The sequence below is a fragment of the Rattus norvegicus genome, chromosome 5 (assembly GCF_021556685.1).
Source record: "Rattus norvegicus strain SHRSP/BbbUtx chromosome 5, alternate assembly SHRSP_T2T, whole genome shotgun sequence".
NCBI classification, from domain to species: domain Eukaryota; kingdom Metazoa; phylum Chordata; class Mammalia; order Rodentia; family Muridae; genus Rattus; species Rattus norvegicus.
In genome coordinates, this window is record NC_141538.1 from 14,676,662 (window position 1) to 14,699,397 (window position 22,736).

Genomic DNA, 22,736 nt, shown 5'->3' on the forward strand with positions numbered 1-22,736 from the left:
AGACACCACACACAGAGAAATAAATCTCGAATAGTGAGAATGATAAAAGCCAAGCCCTTTTCCCTCGCTGGCAGCATGGTGGCTGCACAATGCCTGAAGTTACTGTAAAAGACATAAGCCAGCAGTCATTTGTCAGAGCTCTGGCAGCCTTTCTCAAAAAGTCCAGGAAGCTGGAAGTCCCCAAATGGGTGGCATAGTCAAGCTGACTAAGCAGAAAGAGCTTTCTCCCTATGACGAAAGCTGGTCCTACACAAGAGCTACTACTTACAAAGTACAGCATCTATGCCTTCAGGGCAGGCTAGAGTTGGCTCCATGACCAAGAGAAAGGTCACCAGCAGAGGCTCCTGCGGTGTGGCCCACCTCAGAACTGAAAATGGTAGACAAGGACCTGAGGGACAGAGGGATTGGGACAGAATCACCAGGCAGGTGACAGCTGCCAACAAGAGGAGAACAAATAAAATGAATTAAAAATCAAAACCTAAAGAAGTTAAAATTTACAACCATACAAAAAACCCAGTACAGGGATATCAAAATAGCTTTATTCACAAGCTTAGAGGCAAGCAAGATATCCTTCGGTGGGTGGTATCCTTAGGTGGGTGAACAGATTAACAAACTGTGATACATACAGACAATGGAATACTCGTTAGTGATAAAAGAACAAGCTCTTAAGTCAAAAAGAGACATGGCAACGACCTTAAACACACAGCGCTAAGAGAAGCGAGCTGAAAGGCTCCCTTCTGTGAGATCTCATCTCACTGAACTTAAGAGTCAAGGCAGAGCTACAGGACCATAAAAGATCAGAGGCTGCTAGGGCACAAAGGTACAAAGAGAAAGGTGGCGTTTGGGATTTTAAAAGTATATCTGGATGATCCAAAAAGAGGAACACAAAATGAAAATGTGTCCATATTCATACAATGTACACCAAGAGAGAAACCTGAAATGTAAACTATCCACTTTGGGTCATTCAGAGGGATCCATCAACTGGTAAGGGAACCTATGCTGGGAGATGGTACTAATGAGGGGTATGTGGACGGGTTAGGAACAAATGGAAAACCCTGGCACCTACTAGGAAGACTGTCTAACTAGGAAGCTCAAACTGGACACCGGTAGAGTGAGAGACCTAAAAAAATACAACCATATCCTAATTTACCTAGAAAATTGGCAGGGGAGGGGAGTAGGAAACAAGATGAGTGGCTTTTATAAGTCATTTAAAGCACCTTTCCAGGAAATTCTAACCCTGAACCAACTAGAGGTCCTTGTCTTAAAGTCTACTGAAGAAGCATATAATCCTGCACTTACTTACTTCCACCTCTGAAGACGCTGGCTCCAAACATACCGAAATGTTTCTACAGAAACAAAGGGAGTCTTTGTCTCATCTGTAAACTATGTTGGCCCAAACCTAACAGGATCCTGATGAAAGATACATAGTAGCCTTCTCCCTTTTCCCGGAGGTCACAGGATGAATCAGTTACAACCTTTCCTGTTTTCCCTGCTAACAGTATCCTTCCCCCAGTGTCTGTTCCGCCCTCTTTGATTTTTCCCTGTCCTGTAATCACAGAGCTGTCCCAATTTTTCCTAAACTTGTTACTATTTTCTTACAGGCACCTTTATTCATCCTGATTTTTGATAATGAGAAGTGATAACAGTTGAGACTAACATTGAGAAGTCTGCACCTATCAATTTGAGAGTGGTCCAAGAGCCTCAGCGGAAGCCATGTGAGCCTGCCTACTCCCTGAAACTATTTTACTAAGGACAGGTAGGGAGGGGAAATGAGTGAGGAGGCAAAGCAGCCACTAAGGGCCCTTTGTATTCCTTACTAAAACCAGAACTGCCAGATAAAGGAGGAAGGTTCTAAAGTTCTCCATAGTACGCATCCTCCACTTGATTCAGAATCCACAGGATAACTGTCACAGTGGCGGCAAGGCTGGGCCCTGTCCTCAGCCTCCCAAAGGTCACTACGTCTCGGGGTCTCAGTTTCAGTGGGGCTGTACTGTTCTTCCATGCCTTTCTGTTCAGATGCTCGTCCTGAGCACATCTTGCAGGCCGAGGTGAACACACACAGAAGAACTTTAAGGGCACACCTGGAGGTCAGAGCCCAACCATTGACAGAGTGGGAGGCCTAGCGAAAGCTGGTTAGTGACTGCAGACTGGAAGATTTCAGAGAGTAGGCGCACACATGCACACACCCTACATAAACCACAGAAATTCAACAATTACCAGTGGCGACTTCAACCTGCTACCCATGTTTCCACTCTAATCCTGCCTCTACTGCTCTCCTCCCACATGGCTAAACCTGAGGTATGCTCAGGCGTTCCAGCCCATCTAGTAACCAGAGCCTTGTAACTGCTTCCTCAGTCTTCCAGACCATCACTTTCCCCTAGTCACTCCATTGTCCCCTTCATTATACACGCCACTAGGCTGTGGTGTCTTAATAAACCCTCCCTTGAAGCACAGATTTACATGCATGGTAACTCCCGTGTGCTGGGGAGGTCTCACTGGTCTGCACCTCTGCTGTTATTTGTAACATTCTTAACAAAGGCATCTCAAAGACAAGGAGTGTTTGGATAAACACAGGTGCTTATGTGGTACGATAAAGGGAATTTTACTCCAAAACCAAGTATTTGCTTTCAAAATTTCTCCTGAAAGTTATCACATTTGAAGATATTCCCTAAAGCACACTAATTATAACCAATTACGTATCTAAATTATAATACTTAATGAAATTATAGCACAGGATTCTAGCCCTGAACTACTAACTAAACTACTAGCAAAAGCAGCACATAAAATTTTAACTTAAAGTTGTAAAAGGTCTAAAATCATGACCTTTATATACGGCTGCCCCTGGAAGTCTTTTTTTTTTTTTTTTTTTTTTTTTGTTCTTTTTTTCGGAGCTGGGGACCGAACCCAGGGCCTTGCGCTTCCTAGGTAAGCACTCTACCACTGAGCTAAATCCCCAGCCCCGAAGTCTTTTTGTTTTAGTGACTACAAGCTTCATTCTAGAAATGGTTGAAGAAACTCAGAGCTATGTCTGGCTACATATTTAAACACAAGAACAAAGTTAGGATGATGTATACCCCAACACAGGAGAAAAAAAAACAGTTCAGTTTGGGATGCAACAGAAAAACAGATAAACAATGAATGGCAGAAATGTTTAATATTCTGTAAAAAAAGGGGGGGGGGGAGAGGAAAAGAGAGATAGGGTCTTACTCAGGCTGGCCTCAAACTTTAGAGCTTCTTATCTCAGTTTCTTGAATAAAGTCACAATCAAGTTCATATCTGAAAGCATCACAAGAAAAAAAAAACATGCCTCAGTTGAATATGTGTAGAGACATTTTTAATGCAATTATAAAAAACTGTGTTAAACCAAATGTTCTGTCAAACAAAAAGAGCAAGCTTCATCAATACCTCCCATGAAGTAAAAACTCTGAGATGTATCTTTTCCACACGTACAAGAAAGCAAAGGAAGAAAGAGGTATGAACGTATTTTAAGATTACAGACAACGAGGCCAGACGTGGTGTGCCTGTAATCACAGCACTCGAAGAGGACGAAGCAGGACTGTAACTTCAAGGCCAGCCGAGACTACACGGAGAGACCCGTCGTGTTTGAGGGTGGGGAGGAGACAGACAGACACAGAAAGAAATTACAGTATGTGAAGTCAGAGCCAAACAGAAGAAGAGAATGTTCAGTCCTCTCCAGCTCAGAAAACAAAGCGGAGAAGCAGGAGGACTGTGTGTGCCTGGAGATATAAAAACAAAACAGTTTAGAAATAATGCTCCACAAGGAGGCCCAAAGCTGCAGACATTGCTCTAACACTGTCTTGTCCTGACACCTTCCCAAGTGTCGGCATTACACACTGTTAAAGTCATTTGGCTCTCTGTTACACATAAAGTATCCAGCCCCATCTACACCTGGTCCCTTAAAGACCTAGACTCGAAGTTTTCAACTTTTTACTTCCAACTGAATTCCCCTACCCTTTCCCTACTCTCAGAACAAGCTGTGAAGCCCCGTCTTTAACGAGCTGAAGGTCTATTAGAACTTGAGTTCACATTGACTTAAAAAGCGGATACGAGGGTCTCATGCACCCTCTAAAGGTAACTGGAAAAAGGTAAAAACGTATAATATGGAACTTCTGTATGTGTAGTCCACGTCCTTCTCTTCAGATGCAGCGACAGATAAATAGAATCACAAGTCAAGGAAGACTGATCAATTTCTGAGAAAGCTAGCACCAGAAGTCTGAGAAAGGACAAGGCAACTCCAACTAAAGTCATCCAGCATCTGGGGTGCCATGGCATGAGGGGGATGTGGTAGGGGTGCAGGATAAACATTCTTATTCTGTAGCAGAGATCTTCAGCACAAGTGAAGAGCTAGTAGGTCAGTTAGTCAAAAAACGCCTGCTCGGGGTTGGGGATTTAGCTCAGTGGTAGAGCGCTTGCCTAGGAAGCGCAAGGCCCTGGGTTCGGTCCCCAGCTCCGAAAAAAAGAACCAAAAAAAAAAAAAACGCCTGCTCAACTGGAGAAAGCAGTCATTAATAAGAACAGGACTATCACGAAGGAATCGATACCAATTTAAGGGTTTTGCATAGCCACTGGAACCCTACTTTATTTCATATTTGAAAGCCTAAGTTGAGATCACTGTTTTCATCTGCAGGAGATACAGGCTGGAAAGACCACCATGTAGAGGAAGATGAATGCCCGCTTCTCTGCAGATGTGAAAGCCTTCAAAGGAAACTTAAGGGCTGTAGGTGCATTAAGGGCCAGAGGAGGGGCTGGGGATTTAGTTCAGTGGTAAAGCGCTTACCTAGGAAGCGCAAGGCCCTGGGTTCGGTCCCCAGCTCCGAAAAAAAGAACCAAAAAAAAAAAAAAAAAAAAAAAAGGGGCCAGAGGAAGAGGGCTTCACGAGGACCAGGGTGGCTTGTTTGGGGGAAAAAATTGATGAAAAAAAACTTAGCTACTGGCCTGTAGAGTGCAAAGTATGGGAGACTTAAACTCAGACTCAAGGTCTTATTCCTTCCTGGGCAAGAGGGAGAAAGAACTGAAAGCAGAGGAACCAGGCAAGTAAGGCAACGTGTAGGTGCATTAGCTTAATTAATTGTTAGCTGGGCTGCTCATATCTGTGCAAAGCTACACAGCCAGTATCTTCCTGGGCCAAGTACTGTTTCCAGATACTAGGGATTTAGCAGGGAACACAAGTGGAAGCACCCTTAGCCACAAGGAACTTACCCGCTGGCGGCGGAAAGCAGAAGAGTGATTATACCAACGGAGGACATATTATAGGAAGTGTGGGGTTGTGTGCAAGCTTAAGTAAGAAGGAAACATCTGAACAAATACCCAGAGGTGAGGGAGTGAACAACACAGAGCCAGGAAGTCAGCAACTTACACACCAGCTATCTCTAAATAATTTGACTGGGAAGGGCTTTTGAAGTTACCAGCTGTGTCGCCACCTCACCTCTCCATTCACATTCAGGGCTAGCGCTCTGGGTATCGCTTCCTGACCGTATGTACACTACCCAATGGAGAAAGCTTCACCAGTAACGCGGTGATAACAAACTGTGCGAGGTCAGTGTAATTATGTTGTTCATGCCTTCTGCACACAGAGAAACGAGCTGCATTTTGAAAAACAAAAGCAAAGCGCTGCTGGAACGTGTTTGTACAAAGTTCAAGACAATCATCTTGTTCTCAAAGCAATAGTTGATACAGCAACTTCCAGACTTGTGATTTAAATCAAAGGTGCTGAAGAATGATTATGAATCATGCAATTAAATTACCAAGCAGGATGCTGCCGAGTGAAGAAACTCTCAGCACCGTAAAACTGTCAAAAATAAAAACACTGACTCCCATATTCCTTTGCTTTTAAAATTTGTTGATGAGCAGAGCTAAGTTAGTGGCTCTGCCATTTATTGGTTCTGGGTCTTTAGACACATCCTCATCTGTAAAGACCAGCAGGACTGGCTTTTCGGATTTGTTTTGTTTGTTTGTTTGTTTATTTATTTATTTATTTACTTACCAATTTTTGAGACAAGGTCTAGCCTTCATGTAACTATTAAGCCCAGTCTGGCCTTGGACTTTCAGCAATCCTCCTGTCTCTGGCTCCTGAGTGCAGAAGTTAAAAGCATAGGCTTATAACCACATCCAGCTTCCATGTCTCTTTCGAACCTGTGTCTGTGTGGCAAGCCATGCTCATATGACGTCTGAAGGCTAGTTTATGCACTTTAGCAATAATATAGTATAAAATAAGCACTCACTCCGGAAAGCCAAGTTGTCCATCAAAAGAACTAACTGCTTTTAAAGAAATCAACCCCGACTCTCAAAATGAGGTTACACTCACCCTAAAAAGTATCTTCTTCCACCCTTTCTTTAGAATAGTCTTCAAAACTAAGGTTTATGAGTTCAGGGGTGTAATTCATGGGCAGAGCATGTGCTGGGGGTGGATGGGCGTTTCCAGTCCAAGCACCAAGAGAAGAAAAAGATGTTTGTAGCATTTAGGGAGGAACTGGTTTGGAATAAAGTGGTCAGCTCAGAACACCCTTAGTACTAGAGGACTCAATTTAAGACTCAATTCGCAGTCTCAAAGGCATCACCCAAGCATTTCAGACAACAGCTCTAAGAGACTGGATTCCAGAAATGACAACCTTAAGAGATTCATGCTCATCAGAATGCAGAGCGAAAATAACCAACGTTCGTTGCCAGGCACTAGGTATTAACCCAATCTTTACAACAATCCCGTCAGATTACAAGAACCAGCACCACAGTTTTACATCCGTGAAAACCATGGCGCATGGAGCCGAGAAACAGCTCAAGTTTTTCGGTTAATAAGTACACCAAGGGCTCAGGCATTCCAACTTAGAAACCTGTCCGCTAATCTCCAAGTCATGCTCCCTCCTGGAACCCCGGCGTCCTCCTAACAGTCCCTACCAGTCGCACCTTTCCGTCCCGGCAGGCAACCCAAAGTCTACGTCCAGAGCCAAGCACCACCCATGTATTTTAAAGGAACATAAAAGCTGCACACTACCTGAGGTTTCCAAGGGCTGTGAAGGGTGCGCATGCGGAGCCACTCAAGCCTCCTCCCTCCCGAGCGAGCGAGTGCCTTGGCCAGCACCGCAGCTCCAGCCGGACCGGTGAGTGGTCTGCATCAGGTCCCGCGAGTGCCCACCCTGTTCCCACGGCGCTCCGAGGTGTGCACACTTACCTTCCGGGACCCTACCCTTGAGCGTGGCAAGCTGGAAGCGCCACTCTTCGGCGCCACCCGATCCAAGCGGGCCTCTCCACCTGCCCCCAGGGCGCCTGCCGGCGGGCGCCCCGCCCACATCGGCGTCCCGCCCACATCCGTGCCCAACCCCAACCGCCTGTCCTCGTCGTCGTCCTCCCCCCCAACTCTCCCCCCAACCCCCTCACCTGGCGCCTGACAAAGGTTTCCGCAGACCGCATCCCGGGAGGTCCTAAGTAAATAAAGCCTGAGTGGGGGTTGAACCTGGGAATGTGGGGGAGGACACAGGAAGAGGGAAAAGAAGAAAGTAAAGAAAAAGGCTGGGGATGGCAAAGACAAGCTAAGCTCTCTCCCGGGTCCAGCTAAGGTGAGGTTTGACAAGGCACATTCTGCTACCTCAGCAAAGTAGGAGTCACACACGGATACAGTGTTCCACGTGCAAAGAGTCCCTAGGAATACTATTCAGAGGGGCAAAGAAAACAATTCCGGTACTAACCCCTATCTCAGCCCCTCCTGATTGCTTTTAAAAATGATAAGATGGGAATGGTGTCCGCAGTCCGTCTGCAATCAGCACTTGAGAGGCCAAGGCAGGTTGGGCTACACAGTGAGGCCAAACTGGACTACATGTGTCCCTGCCAATAGACGGACAGACAGACGGATAGATAAATGCTGGTGGGTAGGTAAAGTGGGCACGAGAGAGGCAGACAACAGATTCACGTCATCCTCTGCTACATAGCTAGGTCAAGATCACCCTGGACTACTTGAGACCCTGGAGAGCAAGGGGGTTAGAAAGTAAAGGTGGAAATGAGGAAGAGAGGGAAGAAAGGAATTATGGGCACTGACCACAGGTGAGAATTCTCATCCCCAGTTTGAGTTATAACCATCTCCTTCTCTCAGCCACATTTCAGGAGAGCAGAGCTGTCACATCCAGGCCAAGTTTGGCAGAGTTAAATAAAACCTGTACCAGGCAACAGCAGTCTGGACCAAAAATCAAACTGTATTCAATTTAGTACCATGGGGCTAAAATTTTATCACTTTGTTGGACAGGAGAATGAAAAATACAGAAATATCCTGAATAGCCCAATAATCCTCCCATCATTTAAACCTTTAGCTGTTATTTTTAAAACAAGCTTAGGTAATTGGCAGTTAACCAAGCGGTTACTTTTCTATTATCCGGTTTCTCTCTCCCCACCACACGAGGAAAGCAAATCTACAAATAAGGAATCCCTTTTTGTTTGTTTGTTTGTTTGTTTGTTTGTTTGTTTTTCTGTGACTTCCTTTCTTCCACTCTGCTCGGTCCATAAAGCCAGGGTCTTCTGCTTGGCTCACTGGAATGAACACCCCCTTTCTTTTATGGAGAAACTGGCTTAATTCTAGAACAACCCATTAAGATCTGTAAGTCGCTTTTATTTTTCAGCACTGGGGATTCAACCTGGAGCCTCATACAAGCAAGATGAGCCCAGGGGCCCCCTCCCAAATGTAATTCTCTTCTTGTGGCAGCACAAATGTCCACAGTGTCACTTCATGGTTTGTGATTAGGTATGTGGGTAAAAGAAAGCAAGAGTGCTTGAGTTGTTTTGTTTGTTTGTTTGGTTTTGTTTGGTTTTTTTCCAGAGCTGAGGACTGAACCCAAGGCCTTGCACTTGCTAGGCAAGCGCTCTACCACTGAGCTAAATCCCCAACCCCTGCTTGAGTTGTTTTAACCAGTAAAACATCTATCTACATTTGATGGATAGAACGTGAATTAAGGCAGGAAAAAACAAGGCTTGCTTTACAAAAAAAAGAAAGAAAGAAAGGAAGGAAGAAAGAAAGAAACGGATGCACCATGACCTCTACTGCAAGAACTTGAGAAATCAGAGGTTGCTGCGTCCTAAGGGAAGTCACAAACTATAAAATCCTCAATTTGCATATGAGTCAAATGAAGGTGGCCTCATAATGTCTAAATGCCCTTCCAGAGTCTGTATACTCTGGAAAACTAGAAGGGCTGGCCCATCAGTGTTCATAAAATAAGTGAGGCTTAAAATCAGAACAGAGTGAATGGGACCGACAGCCTCTGGGGTCTATGATGACATGGCATCACCATGTTCAGGCTGTCCCAGTGTGTGGTAATGTGGGTGACCAAGCCTTTGTCCTAGTTTCCCCGAGGTCCCTAAATCCTCGATGTCCCCATTTCAGAGTCTCTTCCATTTTCACCGCCATCTTTGTAGAAAGTACAAATTCCTAGAGCTCAAGTTCTCCACTCTGACTCTAGTCTACTTTCTGGCAAATCCCTTACGTCCCTCTTGTGGACTGACAGACTGGATCATTTACAGCCTCACAGGCCCACCACTGCCTCTTAGCTCCTTTTGTCCTGACACAACTGACTTAGCTGACAGATATAAATCGCAATGTTCAACATGGCACTTAGCTGGGCTACCTTGTATTCTTCTCTATCATTCAAAACATTTATCTCCAAAACTAAAATGTAAGCTGCCTAGCAAATGTCCCCAGAACCCAGAAATTGCAGGCAGAAAATCTGATTCGATATCTAGCTACAATTCTATATCCAAATACAGTTTGGCTTCTCAGGTTGCCAGCAACAAGACTGCAAAATATAAAAATCACATAGCATGTCTCAGAGTCTGACCAGGAAGGGTTTTGCGTCCGAGAGATGAACCTGCAGTTCACAGTACGCTATGAGGGAGCACTGCACACAATTTGATTAATACCTTTAACCACAGTCTTACCCAGAAGATAACAGGACAGGAAACACTACCAAGCAAGAATGGTAACTTCTGCAACCTGTCAATGGCCCATTGTGCTTTGAAAATTTCCCTGGCCCTTCTCAGGGAGTCCCCTGAGCTCAGAAACCTGGCCCAAATAATCTATAAATTACTACTAACAAACTGTTATATTGTTCTATAGATTTAAGAAGTATTAATCAGACAGACCTAACAACAGTGTCCTTCAGTTTAAAGTGTGGGTATACTAGAGGCTATCAGATATAGATTTTTAGAACTTCCTCTGGTCAAAATGCAACGTGGCCATTAAGAGTAGAGCTTTGGGGGCTTCTGAATCTAGCTAATACAGGATAACAAGGACCAAGTTGCCCCTTCCACACAAACCAAAGAGGAAAAAGACCAGAAAATATATATAAAGCAACAGTGTCAAAGATACTAATATCAGACAATAAAGACACAACAATCAATCCTTCAGAGATGCGAAACAAACAGGGTTTACTTCAATTTAACTAAACAAGTACTAATCACCTACTATGTATGTAATACTCCATGCATGGGACAGTAGGTGCATGAAATTAGAAAAAAAAAAAAACTTTCAGGCCCACCGTCTATTGAATAATAGATGGTGAATAAGAAATAAAGGTTATTTAAAGGTATTTCTTTTCTTTTTTAAAGATTTATTTATTTATCATATACAAATACACTGTAGCTGTCTTCAAATACACCAGAAGAGGGCATCAGATCCCATTACAGATGGTTGTAAGCCACCATGTGGTTGCTGGGAATTGAACTCAGGACCTCTGGAAGAGCAGTCCGTGCTCTTAACCTCTGAGCCATCTCTCCAGCCCAGAAATAAAGGTTATTAAATAAAGGAATCATAAAATGACAGTTATCAAAATGTTGGCCTTTCATGGGGGAGAAGGATATACTCAAGTTAAGCTCAAACCACATTTATTATAACTGTATTATTTTTAACCAAATTATATTTATTGTGTGTGTGTGTGTGTGTGTGTGTGTGTGTGTGTGTGTGTGTGTGTGTACACTCATGTATGTGAGCCAGATAGAGCAGCTTTTGGGAGTCAGTTCTCTTCTCCCATTATGTGTACTCTAGGGATCAAACAAAGGTCATTCAGCTTGGCAGCAAGTACCTTAACCCAAGCCATTTTATCAGCCTGTAATTTTATGCTTAAAGGTTTTACAGGAGCTGGAGAGATGGCTCAATAGTTAAGAGCACTTAGTGCTCTTCCAAAGGATCTGAGTTCAGTTCCAGCACCCTCAGTTGCTGGCTCAAACCTCCAGGACTTCCTAAGAGATCTGATGCCATCCTTTGCCGTCTGAGGGCTCCTGCTCACGTATGACAAACACAAATAACTGTTAAGAAAGAAAAAGAAGGGGCTGAGGATTTAGCTCAGTGGTAGAGCGCTTACCTAGGAAGCGCAAGGCCCTGGGTTCGGTCCCCAGCTCCGAAAAAAAGAACCAAAAAAAAAAAAAAAAAAAGAAAAGGAAAAGTGCAAAACTGAAACGAATATATACATTGACTGTTTCCATACACAGAAAATATTCTGCAAACTAAAAGAAGAAAGGATTAAGGATGATTCCATTTCAAAAATCTTAAAGAAGGACTGTGTTTATTGCTACAGAGGTGGTGTGGCCTAGGAGAATGGGGCTGCTGAATGAGAAAGTTTCATGCAGTAGTCACCTTTATTCAGAGCTTCGAACAAGTTATATTCTGAGGGTTAAGAGGAGTCACACGAGCGAAGTGTACAATCAAGGACAAGGACAAGGACATGACAAACAGCAGCAGGTGGCAAAACATTTTCTTCCATGGGGGCATAAAAGTAACAACTAGGGGTTGGGGATTTAGCTCAGTGGTAGAGCGCTTGCCTAGGAAGCGCAAGGCCCTGGGTTCGGTCCCCAGCTCCGAAAAAAAAGAACCAAAAAAAAAAAAAAAAAAAAAAAAGTAACAACTATAGCCCAGTAGCTCTCAACCTATGGACTGTGACCCCTTTGGGGGTCCAACAACCCTTTCACATGAGTCACCAAAAGCCATTAGAAAACACAGATATTTACATCACTATCCATAACAGTAGCAAAACAAGTTATAAAGTAGTAACAGAAATAGTTTTTGATTGGGGCTCACTAACAACATGAGGAACTGTATTAGTAGGTCGCCACAGCAGGAAGGTTGAGAAACACCACTCTAGTCAGTTGTAATGAATGTCGTAAAGCAAACTCTCCTATCAGCTACACCTGGGAGAGACACAACAGCACATTCTAAGAATAATTCTGTGTTTCTCAAGAAACTGAGGTCATGAGACTCTTGGCTTGTTTTCCGGGAGTTTTCTCATGAGCACTCAGAATGCTCCTCACAGGAATCCATTCTTGGAACATGTTGTGACATACTTGACAAAATAATTATTATAGGGCTGGAGAGATGGCTCAGTGGTTAAGAGCACCCGACTACTCTTCCAGAGGTCCTGAGTTCAATTCCCAGCAACCACATGGTGAATCACAACCATCTGTAAAGAGATCCGATGCCCTCTTCTGGTGTGTCTGAAGACAGCTACAGTGTGCTTATATAAAATAAATGAATAAATCTTTTTTAAAAAAAGAATTATTACAAATATCTTAAAAATAGGCTGTGCATGGTAATGTATGCTAGTAATCTCTGAAACTCAGGAGGCAGGGACAGGAGGATTGCCATGGGGTGAAGATCAGACTGGTTTGCACAGTGAGCTGCAGCCAGGGCAAGATAGTAAGACTGTCTAAAATAAAATAATGTGCATTTATTAAGTTCTATTTATGTAATCACAACATTAGCAATGTGTTAGCACACTGAGAACTGTTTGTCCTACAGGATAAGAAAATACATAAGTGCCTTCATGTCTTCAGCCAGCCATTTCAGCTGGGCACCTAGAGCAGGTCTAGAAGCTCTTGGCAGTGAAAACATAAGGTCAGTAGTTAAGGACAGCTCCAAGGCTCCAAGAGCCTGTCTCTGACAAAGGAACGCATGCAGAAGTATGTAAAGGTGCAAAGAGAATCAGAAAATAACTGAGAAACTAATTTTGGATGGTACTAGGAACTAGATATCTTGAAAATTGATTATTAAGAGTAGAATCCAGACTCCATTCCGCCTTCACCACAAGGCCCTGGGTTCGGTCCCCAGCTCCGGGGAAAAAAGAAAAGAAAAAAAAAAAAAGAAAAACAACAAAACGGGGGTTGGGGATTTTAGCTCAGTGGTAGAGCGCTTGCCTAGCAAGCACAAGGCCCTGGGTTCGGTCCCCAGCTCCGAAAAAAAGAAAAGAAAAAAAAAAAGAAAAGAAAAACAACAAAACGAAAAAACAAACCCAAAGCCAAACAACAACAACAACAAAAACAACAAACCAAACAAACAAAAGCCTTTTCTAATAAATTAATTTGTGAACTACTGTAACACAGTGATCACCTTTTATGTCTACTTATACTATAAAAGGACAGTTAATTGAACATCTTTATTTCCTAATTAGATAAAACATCAGTGATAAATATTCTTGCAAAAAATTTGAATCTAAATCTCATTGAGTCTCTACATTTATCTTCCATTTTATAGAGTGACAAGAGAATGCTAAAAGACATAGAGATATGAGCAGAAAAGTTGGTGGAAAATCCTCCTGACCTTGTCTCTTCTTCTTCTTTAATTTATATATACATATATGTATTATTGGATATTTTATGTATTTACATTTAAAATTTACCCTCCCCCCGTCACATCCCCCTTCCCCCTCCACCTATTTCTATGAAGATGCTCCCACTCCCACTCACCTAATCCCAACTCAATACACTGGCATTTCCATGCACTGGGGAAATGAGCCTTCACAGGACCAAGGACTTCTCCTCCTATTGATACCAAACAATGCCATCCTCTGCTATATATGCAGCTGGAGCCATGGGTCCCTCCATGTGTGCTCTTAGGTTAGTGGTTTAGTCCCTTGGAGCACTGGGGGACCAGGGGAGGGGGTTGGCTGGCTGATATTGTTGTTCTCCTTATGTGGTTACAAACCCCTTCAACTCCTTCAGTCTTTTCTCTAACTCCTCCATTGGGGCCCCTGTGCTCAGTCCAGTGGTTAGCTGCAAGCAACCTCATCTGTGTCAGTAAGGCTCTGGTAGAGCGTATCAGGATACATCGATATAAGTTACAAAATCTTTTCTTCCAGTTTCTCCCTGTGCCTGGAGCTGACCCTGTGCCACAGCTCTCTGTAACCAGATCCCACTGGAAGAAAGCTGGTCTCCCAGGAGTGCTGACATGCTGGACAGCACAGGTAGGACCACCACTTCTGCTCTAAGAAACCTGTACTGATCGCTCAGGACACAGGAATTGAAGAGCAGTGTGGGACAGGATCCTTCTGTCTGCACCTGGAGTGGACCCTGTGCAACAGCTTCTCTGCCCAGATCCCACTAGGAGAGAGCTGGTCTCCCAGTAGTGCTGACACACAGGCTTAGAGAAGAGTCAAGCCACTGTCAGACAGCAAGACCAGCTAAAACCAGAAATAAACACATGGCAAAACACAAGGGTAAGAACCTAAGCAACAGGAACCAAGGCCACATGGCATCATCAGAGCCTGGTGCCCCTCACCACAGCAAGCCCAAGATACCCAAACACACTGGAAAAGCAAGATTCTGATTTAAAATCACAACTCATGATGATGATAGAGGACTTTAAGAAGGACATAAATAACTCCCTTGAAGAAATACAGGACAACACAGGTAAACAGCTAGAAACCCTTAAAGAGGAAACACAAAAAACCCTTAAAGAATTACAGGAAAACACAACAAAACAGGTGAAGGAACTTCACAAAACCATCCAGGATCTAAAAATGGAAATAAAAACAATAAAGAAATCACAAAGGGAGACAACCCTGGAGATAGAAAACCAAGGAAAGAGATCAGGAGTCATAGATGCAAGCATCACCAACAGAATACCAGAGATTAAAAAGATAATCACAGGGGCAGAAGATACCATAGAAAACAACCCCAAAGAAAATGCAAAATGCAACAAGTTCCTAACCCAAAACATCCAGGAAATCCAGGACACAATGAGAAGATCAAACCTAAGGATAACAGGTATAGAAGAGAGCAAAGATTCCCAAATTAAAGAGCCAGTGAATATTTTCAACAAAATTATAGAAACAAACTTCCCTAACCTAAACAAAGAGATGGTCATAAACAGAAAAGAAGCCTACAGAACTCCAAATAGAATGGACCAGAAAAGAAATTCCTCCTGTCACATGAAAGTCTAAAAACCAAATGCAGGAAAAAAAAAAAAGAATGTTAAAAGCAGTGAGGTTCAAGTAACATATAAAGGCAGACCTATCAAACTTACACCAGACTTCTCACCAGAGACTATGAAAGCCAGAAGGTCCTGGGCAGATGTCATGCAGACCCTAAGAGAACACTAATGCCAGCCCAGGATACTGTATCCAGCAAAACTTTCAATTAATATAGATGGAGAAACCAAGATATTTCATGACAAAACCAAATTTACACAATATCTTTCTATGAATCCAGCCCTAAAAGGATAATAGATGGAAAACTCAAACACAAGGAGGGAAGCTACACCCAAGAAAAAACAAGAAAGTAATATCCTCACAACAAAACCAAAAGAAGACAAACAATTCCACCTCTAAAAATGAAAATAACAGGAAACAACTATCATTGGTCCCTAATCTCTCTCAACAGCAATGGACTCAATTCCCCAATTAAAAGACATAGATTAACAGACTGGATCCAGAATTTTGTTGCATACAGGAAACACACCTCAACGACAAAGACAGACACTATCTCAGAGTAAAAGACTGGAAAACAATTTCCAAGCAAATGGTCCCAAGAAACAAACTGGAGTAGCCATTGTAATATTGAATAAAATCGAATTTCAACCAAAAGTTATCAAAAAAAAGGGGGGGGGGAGGACACTTTATACTCATGAAAGGAGAAATCCACCAAGATAAACTCTCAATTCTGACTATCTATGCTTGAAATGCAAGGGCACCTACATTCATAAAAGAAACCTTACTAAAGCTCAAACCACACATTGCACCTCACACAATAATAGTTGGGAAACTTCAACATGCCACTCTTATCAATGGACAGACAGTGGAAAAGAAACTAAACAAAGACATAGAGAAATGAACAGAAGTTATGAACTAAATGGATTTAACAGATATCTATAGAACATTTCATCCTAAAACAAAAGAAGATACCTTCTCAGCACCTCATGGTACCTTCTCCAGAATTGACCACATAATCAATCACAAAACAGGACTTAAGAGATAAAAGAAGATTGAAATAATCCCATGTATCCTATCAGATCACCATGGACTTCAGTAACAACAAAAAAGACAGAAAGCCCACATAAACATGGAAACTGAACAAAGCTCTTACTGAATGACAACTTGGTCAAGGAAGAAAACAGAAAGAAATTAAAGACTTTTTAGAATTAATGATAATGAAGGCACAACATACCCGAATTTACGGGATGAAATTAAAGCAGTGCTAAGAGGAAAACAAATAGCTCTGAGTGACTCCAAAAAGAACTTGGAGAGTACATACACTAGCAGCTTGACAGCACACCTAAAAGCTCTAGAACAAAAAGAAGCAAATAAAACCAAGAGGAGGAGATAGCAGAAAATAATGAAACTCAGAGCTGAAATGAACCAAGTAGAATCAAACAACACAAAGAACTATATGAAGAATCAACAAAACCAGTACTTGGTTCTTTCAGAAAATCAACAGGATAGGTAAACCCTTAGCCAGACAAATCAGAGGGCACAGACCCGGTATCCAAATCAAGAAAATCAGAAATGAAAAGGGAGACGTGACAACAGAAACTGAGGAAATTCAAAAAATCATCAGATCCTACTACCTAAGCCTATACTCAACCAAACTGGAAAATCTGGATGAAATGAACAATTTTCTAGACAGATACCATGTACCAAAGTTAAATCAGAATCAATCACATAACACCTAAAGAAATAGAAGCAGTCATTAAAAGTCTCCCAACCAGAAAGATCCCAGGACCAGTTGGGTTTAGTGCAGAATTCTACCAGACCTTCATAGAAGACCTAATACTAATACTGTCCAAACTATTCCACAAAATAGAAACAGAAGGAGTACTACCAAATTCATTCTTTGAAGTCACAATTACACTTATACCTAAACCACAAAAAGACCCAACAAAGAAAGAAAACTTCAGACCAATTTCCCTTATGAATATTGATGCAAATATACTCAATAAAATTCTCCCAAACAGAATCCAAGAGCACATCAAAATGATCATCCATCATGATCAAGTAGGCTTCATCCCAGAGATGAAGGGATGGTTCAATGTATGGAAATCCATCAAAGTAATCCACTATATAAATAAATTCAAGGATTCCTGCCCACGCCTGGAGCTGGAAGACAGTCTCCATAGCTGAGAGCAGAGGTAAGATCCACTTTTCTGCTAGCACATACCTGCCTGGTGGATTCAGGATACAAAGAGGCAGAAGTCCTCTGGATCAGGGCACTTCCTGTTTCTGGCTCTGCCTGGAAATGAACTGATACCATCCAGCAGTACCCTGCACCCAAATCCCATTCGGAAGAGAGCGGACCACCCAGGAGGGCAGACATCCCCATACAGCAGAACAGACTACCACCTCTGCACACTTTGGCCCACATCCCTGCTCCAAGGGGAAACTGCACAGAGTGCCTCTGGACACAGGGATATAGGAACAGACAGCCACTGGTACCCACAGTTCTGGTCTGTGCCCAGGACCGAAATGAACCAGCCAAACAGCATCCTGTACCCAGATCCCGTGGAGGAGAGAGCTGGACCCTCAGAAGTGTGGATACTCCTGAAAAGTGAGAGGAGAATACCCACAGCCCACAGTCCAAACCCAAGAGGGAATCACATAGTGCCACCTGTGCCCACTGGGTGCAAAGACCTACATGAGCAAAGAGGGGCAGGACTCTGATTCCTGCCTACGCCTAGAGCTGGAAGGCAGTCTCCAGGAGCGCCAACACACCTGAAATCAGAGCACCCGTTCTCAGGAAAGGCTGAAAGAAAACAGTTCTACAGGAGTGCTGACACAGAGGCCTACAGCACCTTCATGTCACTCTCAGAAACAGCAAGACAAGCAAATATCAGAGACAACCCAATGGCTAGAGGCAAGTGCAGGAAGTTAAACAACAGAAACCAAGAATACGTGGCATCATCAGAGCCCAGTTCTCCCACCAAAGAAAATACTGGATATCCAAACACACCAGAAAAGACAGATTAGATTTAAAATCTCATTTTTTGATAATAATGTAGGACTTTAAGAAAGACATAAAGAACTCCCTTAAAGAAATGCAGGAAAACAGAAGTAAACAAGTAGAAGCCCTTAGAGAAGAAACACAAAAATCCCAGAAAGAATTACAAGAAAACACAACCAAACAGGTGAACAAACTGAAAATGGAAATAGAACCAATAAAGAAAGCACAGAGGGAGACAACCTTGGATATAGAAGATGAAAGGAAGAGACAAGGAGCCATAGTTACAAGCATCACCAACAGAATGCAAGAGATGGAAGAGAGAATCACAGGGGTAGAAGATACCATAGAAAACATCGACACGACTGTCAAAGATAATGTAAAAAGCAAAAAGCTCATAGCCCAAAATGGAAATCCAAGACACAATGAGAAGATCAAAGCTAAGGATAATAGGTATAGAAGAAAGTGAAGACTCTCAACTTAAAGGGCCAGTAAATATATTCAACAAAATTATAGAAGAAAACTTGCCTAACATAAAGAAAGAGATGCCCATAAACATACAAGAAGCCTACAGAACTCCAAATAGATTGAACCAGAAGAGAAATTCCTCCCGTCACATAATAGTTAAAACAGCAAATGCACAAAACAAAGAAAGAATATTAAAAGCAGTGAGGAAAAAAGGTCAAGTGACATATAAAGGCAGACCTATAAGACTGCAGACTTCTCGCCAGAGACTATGAAAGTCAGAAGATCTTAGACAGATGTCATACATCTGAGAACACAAATGCCAGCCCAGGTTACTGTATCCAGCAAAACTCTCAATTAACATAGATGGAGAAACCAAGATATTCCATGACAAAACCAAATTTACACAATATCTTTCTAAAAATCAAGCCCTACAAAGGATAATAGATGGAAAACTCCAACACAAGTAGAGAAACTATACCATACAGAAAGCACGAATATAATTTCCTTGCAATGCAAACAAAAGAGAGATAAGCAAACAATTCCACCTCTAATAACGAAAATAACAGGAAGCAACAATTATTATTCCTAAGTCTCTCTCAACATCAACAGACTCAATTCCCCAATAAAAAGACATAGACTAACAGACGGAATCTGTAAAGAGGACCCAGCATTTTGCTGCATGCAGGAAACACACCTCAGAGAGAAAGACAGACACTACCTAAGAGTAAATGGCTGGAAAAAGATTTTCCAAGCAAATGGCCCCAAGAAAAAAGCTGGAGTTGCCATTCTAAAATCAAATAAAATTGACTTTCAACCAAACGTCATTAAAAAAGATAAGGAAGGACACTTCATATTCATCAAAGGAAAAACCCACCAAGATGAACTCTCATTCCTAAATATCTATGCTCCAAATGCAAGGGCACCTACATTCATAAAAGAAACGTTACTAAAGCTCAAAGCACATATTGCACCTCACACAATAATAGGAGATTTCAAAACCCCACTCTCATCACTGGACAGATCATGGAAACAGATATTAAACAGAGATGTAGAGAAAGTAACAGAAGTTATGAACCAAATGGATTAAACAGATGTTTATAGAACATTTCATCTTAAAACAAAAGGATATACCTTCTTCTCAGCACCTCATGGTACTTTCTCCAAAATTGGCCATACAATCGGTCACAAAACAGGCCTCAACAGATACAGAAAGATAGAAATAATCCCATGCATCCTATCAGATCACGACGCACTAAGACTGGTCTTCAATAACAACAATAAGGACACATAGCACACATATACATGGAAGTTGAACAATGCTCTACTCAATGATAACTTGGTCAAGGAAAAAATAAAGAAAGAAATTGAAGACTTCTTAGAATTTAATGAAAATGAAGATTCAACATTCCCAAACTTATGGGACACAATGAAAGCTGTACTAAGAGGAAAACTCATAGCTCTGAGTGCCTGCAAAAAGAAACAGGAGAGAGCATATGTCAGCAGCTTGACAGCACACCTAAAAGCTCTAGAACAAAAAGAAATAAATAAACCCAAGAGGAGTAGAAGACAGGAAATAATCAAATTCAGGGCAGAAATGAACCAAGTAGAGACGAAAAGGACTATACAAAGAATCAACAAAACCAGGAGTTGGTTCTTTGAGAAAATCAACAAGACAGATAAACCCTTAGCCAGAATAACCAGAGGTCACAGAGAGTGTGTCCAAATTGACAAAATCAGAAATGAAAAGGGAGACATAGCAGAATGTGAAGCAATTAAAAAAAAACCTCAGATCCTACTACAAAAGCCTATATTCAACAAAAATTGAAAATCTGGAGGAAATGGACAATTTCCTAGACAGATACCAGGCTCCAAAGTTAAATCAGGAACAGATAAACCAGTTAAACAACCCCATAACTCCTAACGAAATAGAAGCAATCATTAAAGGTCTCCCAACCAAAAAGAGCCCAGGTCCAGATGGGTTCAGTGCAGAATTCTATCAGACCTTCATAGAAGACCTCATACCAATACTGTCCAAACTATTCCACAAAATAGAAGCAGACAGAACACTACCAAATTCCTTCTATGAAGCCACAATTACTCTTATACCAAAACCATACAAAGACCCAACAAAGAAAGAGAACTTTCGATCAATTTCCCTTATGAATATTAACACGAAAATACTCAATAAAATTCTTGCAAATGGAATCCAGGAACACATCAAAATGATCATCCATCATGAACAAGTAGGCTTCATCCCAGGGATGCAGGGATGGTTTAATATATGAAAATGTATCAATGTAATCCACTATATAAAGAAACTCAAGGATAAGAACAACATGATCATTTCATTAGATGCTGAGAAAGCATTTGACAAAATTCAACACCCCTTCATGATAAAAGTCCTGGAAAGATCAGGAGTTCAAGGCCCATATCTAAACATAGTAAAAGCCATATACAGCAAACCAGTAGCTAACATCAAACTAAATGGAGAGAAACTTGAAGCAATCCCACTAAAATCAGGGACTAGACAAGGCTGCCCACTCTCTCCCTACTTATTCAATATAGTTCTTGAAGTCCTACCCAGAGCAATCAGACAGGGAAAAGAGGTCAAAGGGATACAAATTGGAAGGGAAGAAGTCAAAATATCCCTATTTGCAGATGATATGTTAGTGTACTTAAGTGACCCCAAAAGTTCCACCAGAGAACTACTTAACCTGATGAACAACTTCAGCAAACTGTTGGAGTATAAAATTAACTCAAACAAATCAGTAGCTTTCCTCTACTCAAAGAATAAACAGGCTGAGAAAGAAATTAGGGAAATGACACCCTTCACGATAGTCCCAAATAATATGAAATATCTTGTGACTTTAACCAAGCAAGTGAAAGATCTGTATGACAAGAACTTCAAATCTCTGAAGAAAAAAATTGAGGAAGCTCTCAGAAGATGGAAAGATCTTCCATGCTCATGGATTGGCAGTATTAATATAGTAAAAATGGCCATTTTGCCAAAAGCAATCTACAGATTCAATGCAATCCCTATCACAATTCCTACTAAATTCTTTATAGAGATACAAAGAGCAATTTGCAAATTCATTTGGAACAATGAAAAACCCAGGATAGCAAAACTATGCTTAACAAGAAAAGAACTTCTGGGGGAATCACCATGCCTGACTTCAACCAGTATTATAGAGCAATAGTCATAAAAACTGTATTGGTACAGAGACAGACCAATGGAATAGAACTGAAGACCCAGAAATGAACCCACACACCTATGGTCATTTGATTTTTGACAAAGGAGCCAAAACCATCCAATGGAAAACAGATAGCATTTTCAACAATTGGTGCTGGTTCAACTGGAGGTCAGCATGTAGAAGAATGCAAATTGATCCATTCTTATCACCATGTACAAAGCTTAAGTCCAAGTGGATCAAGGACCTCCACATCAAATTAGATACACTCAAACTAATAGAAGAAAAAGTGGGGGAGAGTCTTGAACACATGGGCACTGGGGAAAGTTTCCTGAAGAAAACACCAATGGCTCATGCTCTAAGATCAAGAATCGACAAAGGGACCTCATAAAACTGCAAAGCTTCTGTAAGGCAAAAGACACTGTGGTTAGGACAAAACGGCAACCAACAGATTGGGAAAAGATCTTTACCAATCCTACAACTGATAGAGGGATAATAACCAAAATATACAAAAAATTCAGGACGTTAAATGTCAGAGAGCCAAATCACCCTATTAAAAATGGGGTACAGAGCTAAACAAAACATTCTCAGCTGAGGAATATCGAATGGCCAAAAAGCACCTAAGAAATGTTCAACATCTTTAGTCATCAGGGAAATGCAAATCAAAACCCTGAGATTCCACCTCACACCAGTGAGAATGGCTAAGATCAAAAACTCAGGTGACAGCAAATGCTGGCGAGGATGTGGAGAAAGAGGAACATTCCTCCATTGTTGGTGGGATTACAAACTGGTACAACCATTCTGGAAATCAGTCTGGAGGTTCCTCAGAAAACTGAACATTCCAGTACATGAGGGCCCAGCTATACCTCTTTTGGGCATATACCCAAAAGA

At 41.9% G+C, this 22,736-nt stretch overlaps 1 protein-coding gene across 10 annotated transcripts in view; it reads right to left on the reverse strand.

Annotated features, from left to right (window-relative positions):
- Sgk3 (serum/glucocorticoid regulated kinase family, member 3) overlaps positions 1-22,736 on the reverse strand; it is a 124,859-nt gene that overhangs the window by 61,025 nt on the left and 41,098 nt on the right. For 3 of the 10 annotated variants that reach the window (XM_087660240.1, XM_087660238.1, XM_087660242.1), the window contains one exon: positions 3,208-3,276. The exons of 4 other annotated variants lie outside the window; for them this stretch is intronic. The gene's annotated coding sequence lies outside the window, so the exon portion shown is untranslated. 10 annotated transcript variants of the gene reach the window in all.